This window comes from Lepidochelys kempii, chromosome 1, assembly GCF_965140285.1.
Source record: "Lepidochelys kempii isolate rLepKem1 chromosome 1, rLepKem1.hap1, whole genome shotgun sequence".
NCBI classification, from domain to species: domain Eukaryota; kingdom Metazoa; phylum Chordata; order Testudines; family Cheloniidae; genus Lepidochelys; species Lepidochelys kempii.
The window spans coordinates 168,313,985-168,332,407 of record NC_136380.1 but is presented as its reverse complement, the minus strand read 5'-3'; positions in this window follow the sequence as shown (position 1 = coordinate 168,332,407).

Sequence of the window (18,423 nt, the reverse complement as noted above, 5' to 3'; positions counted from 1 at the left end):
TATGGATATCATTCACTTATCTAAATTAGCAGACCCAAAACATTAAAAAGATATATGGCAGTTAAGTGTAATGTAATTAATTAATCTACCCTCCTGTAGTTTGAAAAAGTTTATCTTGTCAGTTACATCAAAGTCCTCTTCTAAAACAAGGACGCTCAGAAGTTAGAGGAGCTGTAGCTCACGAAAGCTTATTCTCTAATAAATTTGTTAGTCTCTAAAATGCCACAAGTACTCCTGTTCTTTCTGCGGATACAAACTAACATGGCTGCTACTCTGAAACCTAAAATAATGAGGAACATGCAAGAAAAAATGATGGACATTGAACATGAAAGTCAACATCTCCTAAAAACCTCAAACTCTTGATGCCCAAACCTTGAGGAAAATGGAGCCAGAACTTATATTGGTCTGATTCAGCCACCAGTCACCGAGACAATGGCAACGTTAGTGCTATATTAGATTTTAAAATTCTGGTTCAAGTCCAGTTACAGACTGTGGATGGCTGAAATATAACACTTTACACTTGTTCTACTTTCCACCCCACCATTGCAACTCATTTCTACCCTACCTGTAAACCCAATCTCATCACTGGCAAAACGGGAAACTGAATACATTTAACTTTTTCTTACTTGTCCCATATTTCTTACCTTTTCAAGTTAACTTTAATTGAAAGGATGAGGCTTAAAGCACCCCCAGATCTTTATGATATGAAAAATCAATCATTATTCAGATTATTTAAATTGACAGACATTTTAAAACTAAATTATTTCTCATTGTTTAGGCTGCTTAGTTACTTTTTACACTGTCACTCAGCTAAGTGAATGAAATTAGAATTTAGAATGTTGTATTTCACTTTCACTTCCAGGGTTTAATCCAAAGCCTACCGAATTCAAGTGGAAAGGCTCCAGTTGGCTTCTTGAATCAGGCCCATAGTCAGTTTCACTTTCAGATTCTCATGCACTAGGATATGGACGCTCTACTGGGGGTGGGGGGGTGTAGTTTGAATATGCTGTAAGATATCCACCATCTGCAACTAGTCAGTCTAATGTGTTCTCACCTAAAAGTGGATTTCTGTCACAACCGGTGAACTTTTTAGCTTTTAAAGAAACATTATTCATTGGTACTTCAAGATTCTACCAAACATGAGAACATCTGAAGGAAAAACAGAAACTCATGAAAAATTACATATCCAGCTTCAATCATAGCAATCAGGGCTGACTTTACTGCTTATAAAATGTAACACTGGTTATAACTGAGATATATCAATTGTATTATTTAATAGGAAGTTGGGGGGGTTGTTGTTTTCTTTCTGAAAATTATCAAACTAATGAATAGTCACAACCGAAGAATATCCATTTGACGTCAGTTTCCATACATTGATGTAGAATCATAGAATCATAGGACTGGAAAGGACCTCGAGAGGTCATCTAGGCCAGTCCCCTACATTCATGGCAGGACTAAATATTATCTAAACCAGTGGTTCCCAAACTTGTTCCGCCGCTTGTGCAGGGAAAGCCCCTGGCGGGCCGGGCCAGTTTGTTTGCTTGCCATGTCCACAGGTTTGGCCGATCCCAGCTCCCAGTAGCCACAGTTCACTGCTCCAGGCCAATGGGAGCTGCTGGAAGTGGCGGCCAGTACGTCCCTTGGCCCGTGCCACTTCCAGCAGCTCCTCCAACCTAAACCTCCCCTTGCCCATTGCTTCTTGTCCTATGCTTAAAGGTTAAGAAAAATAATTTTTCTCCCTCCTCCTTGTAACAATCTTTTACATACTTGAAAACTGTTATGTCACCCCTCAGTCTTCTCTTTTCCAGACTAACCAAACCCAATTTTTTCAATCTTCCCTCATAGGTCATGTTTTCTAGTCCTTTAATCATTTTTGTCGCTCTTCTCTAGATTCTCTCCAATTTGTCCACATCCTTCCTAGAACTGGACACGATTCTCCAGTTGAGGCCTAATAAGCGTGGAGTAGAGCAGAAGAATTACTTCTCGTGTCTTGCTTACAACACTCCTGCTAATACGTCCCAGAAGGATGTTCGCTTTTTTTTTTTTTTTGCAACAGTGTTACAATGTTGACTCATGTTTAGCTTCTGGTCCACTATGACCCCCAGATCCCTTTCCACAGTACTCCTTCCTAGGCAGTCAATTCCCATTTTGTATGTCTGCAACTGATTGTTCCTTCCTAAGTGGAGTACTTTGCGTTTGTCCTTATTGAATTTCATCCTATTTACTTCAGACTATTTCTCCAGTTTGTCCAGATCATTTTGAATTTTAATCCTATCCCCCAAAGCACTTGCAACCCCTCCCAGCTTGGTATCATCCGCAAACTTTATAAGTGTACTCGCTATGCCATGATCTAAGTCACTGATGAAGATATTGAACAGAACTGGATCCAGAACTGATCCCTGAGGGACCCCACTCGTTATGTCCTTCCAGCATGACTGATAACTACTCTCTGGGAATGGTTTTCCAACCAGTTTTGCACCCACCTTATAGTAGCTCCATCTAGGTTGTATTTCCCTAGTTTGTTTATGAGATGGTCATGCAAGACAGTATCAAAAGCTTTAGTAAAGTCAAGATATACCACGTCTACCACTTCCCCCCATCCATAAGGCTTGTTACCCTGTGAAAGAAAGCTATCAGGATGGTTTGACACGATTTGTTTTTGACAAATCCATGCTGACTGTTACTTATCACCTTATTATTTTCTAGATATATGCAAATTGATTGCTTTATTATTTGCTCCATTATCTTTCTGGGTACAGAAGTTAAGCTGACTGGTCTGTAATTCCCCGGGTTATTTCCCTTTTTATAGATTGGCACTATATTTGCCCTTTTCCAGTCTTCTGGAATCTCTCCAGTCTTCCATAACTTCCATGTATGAGATTAGTATTGTTATATATTTAGACTGCTATCTCTGTGATAATTATGATGTAGTAGTTGGAAAGTATTAACAGTTTATGTTGTGTCAGCTTAACTTTGGCAATATTAAGAAAATTTCATTTAAAATGTCTCAATAATACATATAATTAAGCCACTACTGAATATCTTAATTCATTTTGCTACAGTCCTTCATTGTGATGATTATGGCACTCAATTTGCTATTGCCTGTTTAACCAGTGTATTTGTTTTTTGCCTTTTCCCCTTATGGTGCCCTACAGAAATAAAAACATCTTTTTAAAAAGTCTCTTTCTAATAGATGATAAATGAAATATACAGTAAATAGATATTCCAGACATAAAAAGTAAGGGATTCCTCGCTCCCTTTTTGGTAACACAATATCTGATGCGTCAGGGCTAATAAGTGAAAAAGTTCTCCAAGCTAGTTGACAGCCATAAACTGCTAAATAACAAATACATTTCAGACTGTGGTAGTAAAAACACTAAAATGTTCTTCTCCAATGCCGTGGTTTCCTAGAACTAATAACTTGTTGACCCTCCCACTTTGGTGAACTCACTGTCCTTGTATTCACAAACATGCTCCTCGTGTACACAAACTCCCATGAGCCTTGCCCCCCTTCATCAATACACAACATACTCATCAAAATCTTGCCCAAATAAAGGACTCTCTGGCAATTTGTCAAGAGGCTGAAGGTTGCATCTCACTTGGATAAAATGAAGGATACTGAAAACACCATCATCTTCAGTGGAAAGCTATAGCCTAGAATGATGACAGGTTTCAGCTAGTTACATCTTGATCTTAGCAAGGCAGAGGTTTATATTAATTTGGCTATTTTACTTAGCACTCTAATGGCCTCACCCTCAGATCTCCACATACAGCAAACTGTTAGCACACCAATTTTCTTGTTTTTTGCTGATTCATATACTTAGCTTCATACATGGAATTGATTTGTGTTCAAAATAAATACTAATACTAGTATTAAATTGAGGAGGGACTTCAACCCCATTCTTGCTCTCTTTTTTGGTGTATTTAATGGACAAGCACAACCCTAACGGTCACAATATTTAAACACAATTCATACTAGATTTCTTTCATTATACGGAATCCATAGTAGTGAAAATTGTGGTGCCATACTTATGATCTCATACTTATGTAGAGTTGTTCTGTAAGTGTCAGAGTCAAATTGTCTTCTGAGTGATTATCATCATGGAATGTAAAGAGTGTGTGTGTGTGTGTGTGTGTGTGTGTGTATGTGTGCGCATGAACATTTCAGAACAAGGACATGCAGTGTATTCCTGTAAAACTATCTTCAGTTCTGACGTTGCCTCGGCCATAGGAAATATCTGGTTTTACAATAGTGCAAAAAGCATACACAAAATAAATACAGACAGTATGAGGTTTAAACGACCCTGTAGGGAATCCATTTGCCCTATAACAGTCTGCATGGAACTTGGAAAGAGGAGCACAAGCTGCCGTAGGGAAGAGTTTGGAGGTGGCAACAGGAAGTTAGTTTGTTTGCGTATGGCTTGAACGCTAGCTGCAGCACCTCTAAATAGTTTTCTTAATAAAGAGTCAGGTTAGTTTTAGAAACATGAAGTCCTCTCGTGTTATTACCCAGGACACACTACATAAACAACACCCTTAATAAAGCTGTTGAATATAGCATATTACTGCCTTAACTCAGCATAAATAGTGTCACAGTATAACTGCCCCCCCCCACAGGGACCCCGGGGTAAGCACTTTAGCATTATATGGTGCTAGCTTCCCACAATACACTCCACTACATATACTACTTGTATATGTAGTGGAGTGTATTGTGGGAAGGGTTGCAGATGTGAGTGTGGAGTGAAAGATTCCTTTGCAGGTTGCGAGAGGCCAAAGGGGGAGGAAGGGAGAAAGGAACGGGTTAACTCGACGGTTCAGCTAGGCTCGAAGATAAGGGACGAAACTGCCACTGAAGGCCAATGCACACACAAACAAGCTCCCTGCTGCTAAACAGCCAAAAGCTTGTGGGAAAGGAGAACTGAACCAGACAGACTTGAAAGGAGGGTGAAAAACTAGTGAGAATGCAAAGGTCCGCGAATGGGAACATAACAGTCTCGTGACCCTGAAGCTGATGTGTTTTGGGGAAACCAAGGAAGCCTCGGAAGGCTGGTTTGGACTGGTACAGAGAGCATGGGGGACAAAGGTCCCTGGACAAAATGCCCCCAAAAGAACCCAAGACTTAAAACCCTTCTGAGAGCTGAAGCAAGTTGGAGATCAACAGCGGATCCTAGACTACCTGTGCACAGGACAGAACTCTTGTCCACCCTGCCCCCTCTTCTTCTTACGTTACACCCAGGCCTGGCCAGCCTCGGGTCGTGCATGTGTGAGTATGTAAGCGGGTTAGGGCTGGGGCATGAGCGCTTTCTTTCTTCCTCCGAGTGACATGGGAATTTTCCCAGCACTCACCGCTGTTATTTTATTAATGAAGCTTTAAAACTTAGTCACTTGGTGTACTTCTTCATTTCCTTCCCTAAAGATCCTGCGGCCTCAGCCTGAGCACCTGACGCCCCAGGCAGATTGGTAACATAAATCTGTCACAATAGTCACAAGAATTGGGCCCAATCCTGCCCTCACACTAGTGTGAAAATACAGAATATCTCTATTGACATCCACCAGTGTTCATAAGCAAAATTCACTCTATTGCTAGAGTGCATGTGTGAAAAGTTTGTGGCTGTCAAAGACCGTTCTATGAACTTAATAACAAATGTTACATAACTGCATGAAGGGCCAAATTTTTCCCTCAAATACACAGAATTTGGTCATAACTCTTTTTCTAATATATACAAGATTGTTCGAGTCAGTACCTATAACTGTCTGGCAAATAGTGCTGTTTAGTTTTCAGAATCGATTTCTCTGTTACTATGTTGATTTGATTTTGTTCTTTTAGTTGATTGGGACATTGGCAGAAGATTTTCTTTGCTAAGCATATGATGTTGGGCTTCCTATTTCTAAACTCTTTGCAAGGGAAATATTCAAAAAGGCATATTTTGAGTTGCTTTTTAATTTTAAGACCTTTGCCAATTATATACTTTTGTATCTAAAAATGTGTTTCAGATGAAATCTTTGGCTTTAATTGGCCCACACAACGTACACATTACTGTTTTGGGGAAAATAATGCAGTTAAAGTTTTATCATTGTATTGGCATTTTTTTTCCTCTTTAAAGACAAGAGGCAGGCGTTTTAGGACATGTTAGGGTTGCAGCAACCAGAAATATAAACAAGTTCTTTTCCCATCTCATAAAGGATTCATGCTGTTTTATATTTGATACCTTCTTTATGTTAACTCTACTTATCAGTACATAGGCTTTTAAATGGATCCATTCTTCAGCTCATAACTTATTAATTGGAACTTGGAACTAGTGATAAATTGGCATAAGAGATCTGAAACACAACATTTGTATGTTTTGTAACTACATATGTTTTGTGTCTGCTTTGATAGGACTATGGCATCCCTCCTATATGAAGCATTTCTGATAAATGTATGCTGTACTCAGTATTTGGTTTTAATTAACTTCTTGAACTCATCTTATTGTTTATTGGATGTTTTCTGGGAAGTTTGGTTGGAGAGAAGTAGTAGTATTACATAAGAAGCGAAATGGCATAATCTGGATCTGTAATTCAATGAATCAGCAATCAGCTAGCATTCATAGCTCACATGAGGCCTATGGCCCCACATAAGCACTCAGCCACAATCCTTGTGCAAACTACTTAAATAAGGATACAAATGCTTGAAACAGGGAGATTTAGGAAGCCAAATATAAACCCCAGTAGGATCCCATCCATTCACACTGTAGAAGCGATCCCACCAACAGCAGTTGGTCCAGGGAAAGATATTACCTGCCCTACCTTGTCTCTTCCACCCCACACCAAGTCCAACCTGTACCTCATCATGGTGGAGGGGGTGTAACAACTGAAGTAGGGGCTTGCTCTTTGGAGCTATGCCATCAGCGATGAAGGCTTGTCCGAAATATCGCCTTGAGCATTATGCGAGGTGGATAAATCCAATGTGAACCCTGAAAATGATGGCTAATGCCAGCAGCAAATATGCAGGGCAGCAGCTGCACCTAGCTACCCAAGGTGAAGGAAGTCGCTGAGAAAGACTCAACAATTCGGGTCGCATAGCATGAAGCCAGTACTGGTAGACCAGGGAAAGGGTCCCGTTACTGCACCTCCATCTCATCCCAGTGGAACAAGGTATTTCCTTGCAAGATAATCATTCACTCTTGTTTTTTTCACCATTTACAACCTAGTACTCAGCACCAGGGTTGAAGCCCCTGCCTTACTTTCAGCTGTAGATGCCTTGTCGGTGCTGTCTCCCCTTGGTGCAAACATGATGGATTCATGCCAAAGCCCCACTAGGGACACATGTCCTCTGATATCGGCAGGCACATCTGCAGTACATTGTGACAATGCATCCAATTGTATTTGGGATCTCCAACAGTCCACCAAAATTGCAACTTGAAATGTTGCAACTCTTCACAGGCATGGTCATCAGGTCGCTGTCTCACGCAAAATGGACCATCTTGGTATATCAACCACAGGACTAACAGAAGCAAGGCTGATAGATAATGGACATCATGAGGTGGAAGATTCTTTACTTCTGTACTTTGGCGGCCCCAGCCATTTATATGGGGTAGCACTACTACTGCGAAGTGAGGCCAAGTCCTCCCTGACAATCTAGATGACCACGTCTCCTTGTTTACTTACTGCATGTCTTAAACATAGGCACAGTTACCTCACTGTCATAGTAGTCTATGCACCAACAGAGGAATCTGTTGACTCCGTTAAAGATCATTTCTATGATCAGTTGGCACATCTAGTATGCACAGTCCCTCCACATGATAATCTTGTGATCCTGGGTGACCTAAGCAGTTACTGGCACCCTGTGAACTGGGTTTGAACAGGTCATTGGTCATTATGGCTCAGACACACCCCATGATAATTCTCACTGCTTGCTTACATTTTGTGCCTCCCAGAATCTTTCCATTCTTGGGTCATAGTTCAAGTGGCATTGCATACACCAGATGTCATGGATCTCTCACGATGGTGTCACTCAGAAGGAGTTGGACCACATCATTACAGGCGTCTCTTCGCCTCCTGTAGAGTATATCATGGTGGAATGCATGGCAAACCCAGATCCCCATCTAGTGGTCGCCCATATGGTGTTGATGCTCCAACAAGCAGGTAAGCCCTCTGCAATGCTGAAGAAGTTTGACATCGACACATGCCATGTGCCAGGTTTAGCCAACAGGTTTCGTATTGACGTCAGCAACAGATTCTCAGCTCTAGCTAATCTGCCAGACGACATGGAGGTTGCCTCATCCCTGTTCACTTCTACCCTCAACCAGTCTGCTGAGCAGACAATTGGCTATAGGCATCCAGCACACCAACCCTGACTATCAGAAGAGACCTTCCAGATAATTAAATTGAAGGCCTCAGCCTGCCAGCGTGGTGAAAGTGCACTCATAATCAGCTGAAGATAAAATTTAACACCCTGGTACTCTGTGATCATGAGGCATATTATAACCAAGTGGTGGATGATGTCGAATTTGACTTAGCCAGGGGCGACTTGAAGCCAGCATTCTGCATCATTTGCAACCTCAGCAGTCAAGAGGTAGTCACTACAAATTGCATCCTGAACTACAGCCGAGGCCATCCATGTAAACCGGATGATGACATTCTCTCTCTTTAGCCACAGCTTCACCCTGGGAACTCATGTTCAGCTAATTATCTTCCATGACTCCCAAATCTTTTTCAGAGTCACCACTTCCCAGGATAGAATCATAGAATCATAGAATCATAGAATATCAGGGTTGGAAGGGACCCCAGAAGGTCATCTAGTCCAACCCCCTGTTCGAAGCAGGACCAATTCTCAGTTAAATCATCCCAGCCAGGGCTTTGTCAAGCCTGACCTTAAAAACCTCTAAGGAAGGAGATTCTACCACCTCCCTAGGTAACGCATTCCAGTGTTTCACCACCCTCTTAGTGAAAAAGTTTTTCCTAATATCCAATCTAAACCTCCCCCACTGCAACTTGAGACCATTACTCCTCGTTCTGTCATCTTCTACCATTGAGAACAGTTTAGAGCCATCCTCTTTGGAACCCCCTTTCAGGTAGTTGAAAGCAGCTATCAAATCCCCCCTCATTCTTCTCTTCTGCAGGCTAAACAATCCCAGCTCCCTCAGCCTCTCCTCATAACTCATGTGTTCCAGACCCCTAATCATTTTTGTTGCCCTTCGCTGGACTCTCTCCAATTTATCCACATCCTTCTTGAAGTGTGGGGCCCAAAACTGGACACAGTACTCCAGATGAGGCCTCACCAATGTCGAATAGAGGGGAACGATCACGTCCCTCGATCTGCTCGCTATGCCCCTACTTATACATCCCAAAATGCCATTGGCCTTCTTGGCAACAAGGGCACACTGCTGACTCATATCCAGCTCCTCGTCCACTGTCACCCCTAGGTCCTTTTCCGCAGAACTGCTGCCTAGCCATTCGGTCCCTAGTCTGTAGCTGTGCATTGGGTTCTTCCGTCCTAAGTGCAGGACCCTGCACTTATCCTTATTAAACCTCATCAGATTTCTTTTGGCCCAATCCTCCAATTTGTCTAGGTCCTTCTGTATCCTATCCCTCCCCTCCAGCGTATCTACCACTCCTCCCAGTTTAGTATCATCCGCAAATTTGCTGAGAGTGCAATCCACACCATCCTCCAGATCATTTATGAAGATATTGAACAAAACCGGCCCCAGGACCGACCCTTGGGGCACTCCACTTGATACCGGCTGCCAACTAGACATGGAGCCATTGATCACTACCCGTTGAGCCCGACAATCTAGCCAGCTTTCTACCCACCTTATAGTGCATTCATCCAGCCCATACTTCCTTAATTTGCTGACAAGAATACTGTGGGAGACCGTGTCAAAAGCTTTGCTAAAGTCAAGAAACAATACATCCACTGCTTTCCCTTCATCCACAGAACCAGTAATCTCATCATAAAAGGCGATTAGATTAGTCAGGCATGACCTTCCCTTGGTGAATCCATGCTGGCTGTTCCTGATCACTTTCCTCTCATGCAAGTGCTTCAGGATTGATTCTTTGAGGACCTGCTCCATGATTTTTCCAAGGACTTACAGGATAGAGTCACCCATCCTGTAAGTGTGATATATTACATTCCATATTCCTTATGAAAATATACTTATGATATGAATATGACATAACTAAGACATACTTTATGCAAGATCACTCATGTGAGATATCATTGGAAAGATTATGATTTACTGAATGTGATTATCCGATTTGTATTTTCCCCTTATCAATTTTGCATCTGAAGTTAAAAATATTGACTAGGTATCTGTATTTCCCATGACTAACACTTCAGGCACAACAATGGAAAAGCCAGGCAGGGCAGATGTCCCATCAGTGAGGACAATGTACTGTGAAAAGCTTGGCCTTCTTTTGGACACTCCATACTGCCACTGACTCATGGATGCTGTGATCCTACAGAGTCAGGTGGTCTTGTCACCTAATACTAAACATTACCTGGGACTTCTTGTACCTTTCCACTGCAAGGGAACGGAGGTCAAGTTTGGGAAACAAAGGATTCCTGCCTTATGTAAATCCTATTTAAGGGTGAGGAGGAAGGCAAACAGGACTTCTCTTCTCCATTGTCTGTCTGCCCAAGAAGAAAAAGTGAAGGCAAGGGGGGAGTTCAGACTGAGACAGGGGTCCAGTCTGAGAAGGAATATAACTGGAACTCTGAACCACAGAAACTTGCAAACTGCCTGCAACAATACCTAGGGTGAGAAATGCTATTTGTAACCAATTTCTTTAGTGCAACTAGCTTAGTTTGCATGTTTGATTTCATTTGCTTCGTAATCTGCTTTGTTCTGTTTGTTACCCCTTCAACCACTTAAAATCTGCCTTTTACAGTTAATAAAATTTGTTTTGTTTATTATTGAACCCAGTTTCTGTAATTTCTAACTGGGGTGGCAAGAAGTGTGCACATCTCTCTCCACATTGAGGGAGGGGGTGAATTTCATAATATATCTTTGGGCCTGCACTCCCAGGGACGTGGACATCTGAGTGCTAGAGCAAGTCCCTTAAGATGAGTCTTCCCAGAGCTGATCTGCAGTTGGGTGTGTCCCTGCCTATGTGTGTGTTAGAGGAGGTTTTAAGAGCCTGGCTCAGCAAGACAGGTTAAAGGGGGCCCATGCTGGCAGAACAGGTAGACTCAGTGGTGTCTCAGCACATCATGTGGCTTCCCAAGGGGTCCAACCCGTCACAGTATGGTCTACATTCTTTGTTCCTAGAAGTATACATTTACGCTTAGTCATATTAGAATGCATATTGTTTGCTTGCACCGAATTTACCAAGTGATCCAGATTTTTCTATATTGGTGACCTGTCCTCTTCTTTAATTGCTGCTCCCCCAATTTTTGTCATATGCAAACTTTATCAGTGATGTTTTTATGTTTTCTAGTTTTTTAATCAAAACTTCATAAAGTCATAAATAAGGATTTTTCAAAATCAGGCCTCTAGTCCCAGATTTTCAAACATGGAGCCTGGCATTACTCTTAAATATACATTTAGGTACCATAGTAAGTGCCTGACCTCCTTGGCAGATTTTGAGTGCTCAGCACTTTTGAAACTCAGTTCACTGATTAAAGTGCTTAAATACGAAGAGCTAATTTTGGGGTCTCTTATTTGTCTGGTCAGACCCATGCTTTCTGTGAGCACTATATAAAAAAATAAAATCATAAACAAACTAGACCATCAGTTATCAAATGCATAACTTACTACACTTTATAGGAATATGTACCATAAGCACACTTTTGGGAGCTGCATTTATTTTTGAAAAACTGCTAATTTGTCACTTACACAAAGACACAACAAAAAGTGTAAGGCATTTAAGCAAAATATGAGCAGCTGTTTGATTTGGCTAATCACTAGATCTGGCTGAAATATGTTCACAGGTATACCATTTTTTTTTAATTAAGAAAAAACACAATTTAGTCAAAACCAAAATATTTTCCAGAAATAGCAATTCTGATGACAATTTCATCTGAAGTTTTCTCAAGTCAAAAGAAGAAAGACTCTGATTTGATTCCCTACTTCAAATCAATCTAAGGAGGAACTTGACCCTGGGATTCCGTCATCCCAGGCCAACGTACTAACCAACAACCTACAGAGTCCATCAGTTTTTCTTTCTCAGCTGCAATTCCCATAAGCCACTGTAACACAGATGGACTGGCCTGAAATATTTCATTTTGATTCTCCCAATAGGCAGATGAAATTTTTCAGCAAAACTGACATTTTCCTGTCAAAAAGGTAAATTTTGCAGAAACCACATTTAATGTTGAAAAAACATAGGCAGAAAATTCCCAACTAGCTCTACTCTGCAGCAAAGTGTCACAGAAGCCAATGGAACTTTTCTGGGTGGAGCCTCTGATCCTACTTTCTGCCCCTCCCTTACCGCTCTTTCACCAACCTCATAATAAGCCAAATTCATTCAACTAAAAAAACCCTGACAAAAATATGTGATTCATGTTGACTTCTGAAACAGTTCATTCTGAACGTTTTCAGTTTTCTCAGTTCAATGGGGAAAACCAAAAAAAAGTGTAGTTTTGTTTAGAAAAAAAAACATTTTTTTCCAGATTTTTAAGCTTGGCCACCTAACCAAAAAGTCAATTAGCTCAGCCTTACTTCTTGGAGTGTCAGATGTCCCCCTGTTCCAGAAACAGGAACTGGAAGTTGGAGCCAAGGGTCAGAAAAGGAACAGAAATCATGAGTCAGAGCTGGAGCCAGGAACTAGGAGATAAGCCAAGGGTCAGAGTCGGAGTCAGGAACTGAACAAGGGTGCTGGACTGGAGCCAGGCAGAAACAGGTGTGAGCAAAAACTGGGTGATTGAGCAACAATATGGCAGATGAAATTCAATGTTGATAAATGCAAGAAATGCACCTAGGAAAACATAATCCCAACTACGCATACAAAATGAAGGGCTCTAAATTAGCTGTTACCACTCAAGAAAAAGAATTTTTAGTCACCGTGGCTAGTTCTTTGAAAATGCCTGTGCAATGTGCAGCAGCCGTCAAAAAAGCTAAGATAATGTTAGGAACCATTAGGAAAGGGATACTTAATAAGATAGAAAATATCATAATGCTACTATATAAATCCATGGTACGCCCACACCTTGAATTCTAGCCGCAGTTCTGGTTGCCCCATCTCTAAAAAGATATATTAAAATTGGGAAAGGTACAGAGAATGGCAACAAAAATGATCGAGGGCATACAACAACTCTCATGTGAGGAGAGATTAATAAGACTGGGACTTTTCATCTTGGAAAAGAGACAACTAAGGGGGATATGATAGAGGTCTATAAAATCATGACTGGTGTGGAGAAAGTGAATAAGGAAGATTTATTCACCCCTTCACATAACACAAGAACCCTGGGTCACCCCATGAAATTAATAGGCAGCAGCCTGTTCCGTTCATTCCCTCTGAAGCATGTGGCATTGGCCACTGTCCAAAGAAAGACTACTGGGCTAGATGGACCATTGGTCTGCCCCAGAATGGCCATTCTTATGTTTTTAAGGACGGGGACAAGGCATGCACAGGGGTGATCGCAGTTACAGATGTAAGCATTCAGTAGCCAGACTTGCTGCTGCTGCTGACCTTAAATGCAGACACACAGGCTCCTTGCAGCCAATGGGGCAGGCCGGCCAGCCAGGTGATTCTGCCACAGCCATGCTGGGCTCATTAACTGGCCTAAGGGACAAGCCAGTGAACTCCAGACTCAGCTGAGGGAACTCAGGTCCATAGCTCCACACACCACGAAACAAAAAGCACTAATGTGAAAATAAAGCTGCAGTGGAATATTACAGCCTGAAATGTAACTCACCTCTCACTTCTCCATTGCTACTTGGATTATAATGCCAAAATAAATTATTGCAGAGAGTATACAGGCTCTTTCTTTTTTGTCCGGAAGGAGCGCTGAATTTTAAACAACATCACACTCCGCAGACTAATCTGTTTGACTAAGAATTGTACATTATAAAAATAAATTAGGAACAACATATATTGTAATGTGATTACAAGAAGTGACTCCAGATGTCCTTTATCAGTCCAAGGTATTTCAAATGTATATTTTCAGATGCTATACACAGATAAACCAGAGTATTTAATTACAGTGATAAATTACCTACCAAGTGGTACAATTTTTTAGATAGGACAATAATGCACAGTTGTAGAATATTCATGCAGCAAGGCTTGTGAGTAATTTCCCACCCAGCTGTTTCTTATAATGTAAAAACCATTTTAGAAACACTTCCATGGGAGCTTTTATAATCATAACACAATCTATGCCAAAATGTTTCCGTTTTTCTTAGTTTGATTTGGGTTCCTGAGGAAATTTCTGGAAGGACGCTGAAATTGCTGGAAGGACACTGAAGCCAGGTGTACAGTACATGTGGTCAGTCAGTCTTTTTTTAACGAATGTGGTTTTTTATATATATAAATGACGAGAGAGAAAATGGGACCCACACTGCTTTCAGGGCCTTTCACTTTATCAGCTTTTGAAGTCTATCAACAACAACAAAATTCCAAAACGTAAGTCGTTACATTTTCATACATGACCAATGGACCACACAAAGCAGTCAGACTTTTCAGCCCTTTGCCCTAGCCAGACTTTGCTGAGGTGAGAATGTTAATCTGTCTATGTGCTGCCAGTGGCCGAAAAAGTGAATAGAAAATGGGACGGTATTCGAAGTTTAAATAATGTGTCATAGAAATCGTATTAAAGCTGATTTCCAAGCTTATCTTCAGTTTACCAAAAGGAACCAAAAGCTCTATATAGTTATAACTAATTATAATAAACTGAAAGCAGTGATGTACTACACATGTGGCAGCTGTATGTACCCAGCAAAAGATTTACAAGGTAATGTGTCACAAAAGCACCCAGATGTGAGATCCTTACCGTACAATGAGTAATGGACTGCAGTGGGACTGTTTGTGGTATAAGTTGATGTTCATTGAGAGTATGAGTTTCACAAGGTACAGTAAAATCTTTGTTATCCAGCATGTTGGCAGAATGGGAGGTGCCAGTAAGTCAAAAATTCTGGTTAACTAAGAGGGAGGGAGTTTGATTATGGGAGGGAGCTCAGGGCTGGGGCTTCGGGGTGGGAGGGCTGTGGGGTGGGGGCTCTGGGAGGGAATTTGGGTGTGGGAGGGGACTTGGGGCAAGGGGTTGGGGCATGAAAGGTGTTTTGGTGTGCCGGATCTGGGCTTACCTCGGGAGGCTCCCCGCAAGCAGCGACATGTCGCTGCTGCTCCTAGGCAGAGGTACAGCTAGGCAGCTCTGCATGCTGCCTCTGCCTGCAGGCACCTCCCCGCAGCTCCCATTGGCCAAGTTCCTGGCCAATGGGAGCTGTGGAGCCAGAACTTGGGGCAGGGCGGGGGCAGCATGCAGAGCCACCTAGCTGCACCTCCACCTAGGAGCAGTAGGTGCATGTCACCACTTCCAGGGAGTCACACAGAGTCAGATAGGGAGCTTGGCGGCCCTGTACCAACTGGGACTATACACCGGACTTTCAATGGTCAGAAACGCCAGTTTATAGAGCTTTCCAGTTGGTGAAGTGCCAGATAACACAGCTTTTACTGTAGTAGCTCTAGAAATAACAGTGAGAAACAATGGAGGCTCCTTAAGGCAAGAGTCTTCCCTGTTTGGAATTTGCTATCAGGCTAAGAGCACCTCTAGTTATCAAATTCACCTCCTTACTCATCCGTGCCAGCAGGCCCCTTGGAAAAAGAGCATGTAATTACCATTTTGGGAGCAAGTTAGAAGGTATGGATTGGTAGGCTTATTCTTCAGGTCTAAGCATAGCAGCACTTTAAAGGAGTGATGCCTGAGTTTCTACTTACAACATCTAAATGTTAGGTTACAGGTAGAGAACACAGACATAGGTGTTTAAATGCAAAAAAGGCTAATGCAGTGCAGTATTACTGTTGAGAAATCAAGTACACAAAAATCATATTCTAACCCTGACGTTCCTACAGTGGTTCTGATTCGTTATTTATATTCCAGTAGCATCTAGAGGCCTCAGCAGAGATACCTATTGTGTTAGGTGCTATACAGACCCAGAGACAGTCCAAACTCTAAAGAGCTTATAACCTAATGAGACTAACCAAGGAAATATTATTGTGCCTCAGTTTTCCAGTTGTAAAATGGTGGTAGAAAGATAAAGCAATTTTCCCAAAATCACATGGGGAGTCTGTGACAGAGCCAGGTACTGAACCCCAATGTAAGTCCTAGCCAAGTGACTTACCCACAAGAACATCTTGCCTCGCTACTTCACTTATATTGCACATGCTACAGATTTTATATACCATAAAATAGGTTAATCTGTACATTTAAATTTTGAAAAACTGAAATAAAGAGAATGTATATTTGATTCTTATTCCTTATTTGTATGATAGTTGTGCCCTAAGGTTGCTACAAACCCCCCAACTACTGATCTTCTTGTCATGTTTATTCTTGATTTCTCAACCTGAACATCGCATTTTTGCATTAAATTTGCATGACTTCAACAAAATAGAAACATGAATTGCTAATATACTTTAAAGGTGTTTCAGTGCTTCTAAATTCCTCTCCTTAATGGCAGATTTATGGGAAAGCAAGAAAACAGAGTATATATAAGATATCCATTTGAGACATCATCACATTCCTCTTTGCATTAAGGCACATAAGTTGTCTTTTTTATTTAGTAGCGTGTCTTAATGACATTACAAATTAATATGGACAAAGAATAGTCTTTTATTGCAGTGTGCTATGTGTTCATTTTTAATCACAAGGTTTTGAATCCATGAATAGCACTGTCAGTCCCCCAAATGTCAACCTGAGGAACAGTATTGCCCCTCTTTATCAAAACTGGAACAGCGGTTTATTTCCATTTCAATCATTCTCCTATAAAGTGGCTGCTTGCATTGCTGAAATAGACCAGTGCAACAGAAGTGACCCAACAACTGGTACCAGAGAATTTACTAGTTCATAATGATTCAAAACATACATTTAATTACAGTGATAGGCAAGTGGCCAATGGTAATACAAACTGTACATTTTTCATTATTAAATTGTGCACAGTGAAATCTATTGTGGTATTTTAAGTTGGGTAGAAAATGAACAGAAAAGAAAATTTTAATGTGGTTCCAATAAGTAAGTTGAATAATGAACTTCAGTCACCTGATACACACTGTGTGTTACAAATGAATATACCTTTGTTTTCTCATTACAGAAGTTCACAACTGTCAGTTCTCCATAATGCAATCATACCATTTGGTTCTATGTTTTTCTCAACATTCAGTATTGTGCATAAACTACTGATCAGGCTACTGTCTAGTTAGGCTTGACAAAATTAGCTTTATTACTCTACAGGTTGTGGACAATCTTCTTCCTTGTTTGAACACTGTTTAAATCTTCACTTGCTTTTATTTTTGCAGATTGTCCTTTTCTGGTTAATTTTACACATATGTCTCCATTACTAAAGTGTATAGAATTATTATTCTTATTATATACCTTATGTTAAAGATCCAACCTGAATAGTCTAGGTCCGCCATCTCTGAATTCACAATGGACATGCCCAGGGAGGGTGTTTTCTGTGTTGTATTTTAATTCTGAGTTAACAGTTTAACTTTCACCACTGGTAGGGTTTATCTAAAGCTAGTTTTTCATATTTTTCTTCCTACTTATGTCAAAACGATGTTATTGTTGGCTAAAAAGCATTTGCTAGTGAGATACATGCTCACATTATAAAACATATGGCTAGTAGATTATGTGCTAGTGAAAGAAGATACAGCGTTTAAGTATAAAATTTATTGTTGAGTTGCAAGAAATAATTGGATCATAATATTTAAGAGTTCAAGAACTTTATAACAAAGGTCAAGTGAATGATCCTAATCTCATGGGATCATCCTTCAGTTTTTAACATCTTTTTTGACCCGCTGCTTTGTCCTGGTAATATTACAGAAAAGCTACTGACCAGTAAATGCTTGACCATGATATATTTAGTCTGCTTCTATAGCCAGACAGCTAGTTCACTGAGAACAACACTTCAGTAACAAATCCTATTTCGAAACGTAGCAGCTGTCATTGATGACATCACTGAATATTAACTCCAAAAAAGAAAAACAGACAGACAAAGCAGAATGCTAGCTTGCCCTCCACAAGGAAGGGGGAGAGTGGGGTTTTTTTTCAAAAAAAAGAAAAGGATAAAAAAGCAGGGGAAATCAATGTTATTTTCAAGAATCTAAGCGTTACGGAATAAAGGAGAGTTAAAAGCAAAACTAAAAGACAAGTTTTAAAACAAGAAATATTAAGTAATACTTGAGAATGTCTTTTTAAATTTACTGACGTATCTTAAAGAGAAGACAGAGAATAGTGATTATCTTAAACTGTACATACACTGATGTTCCTTCAGAAGAATGTGAATATGT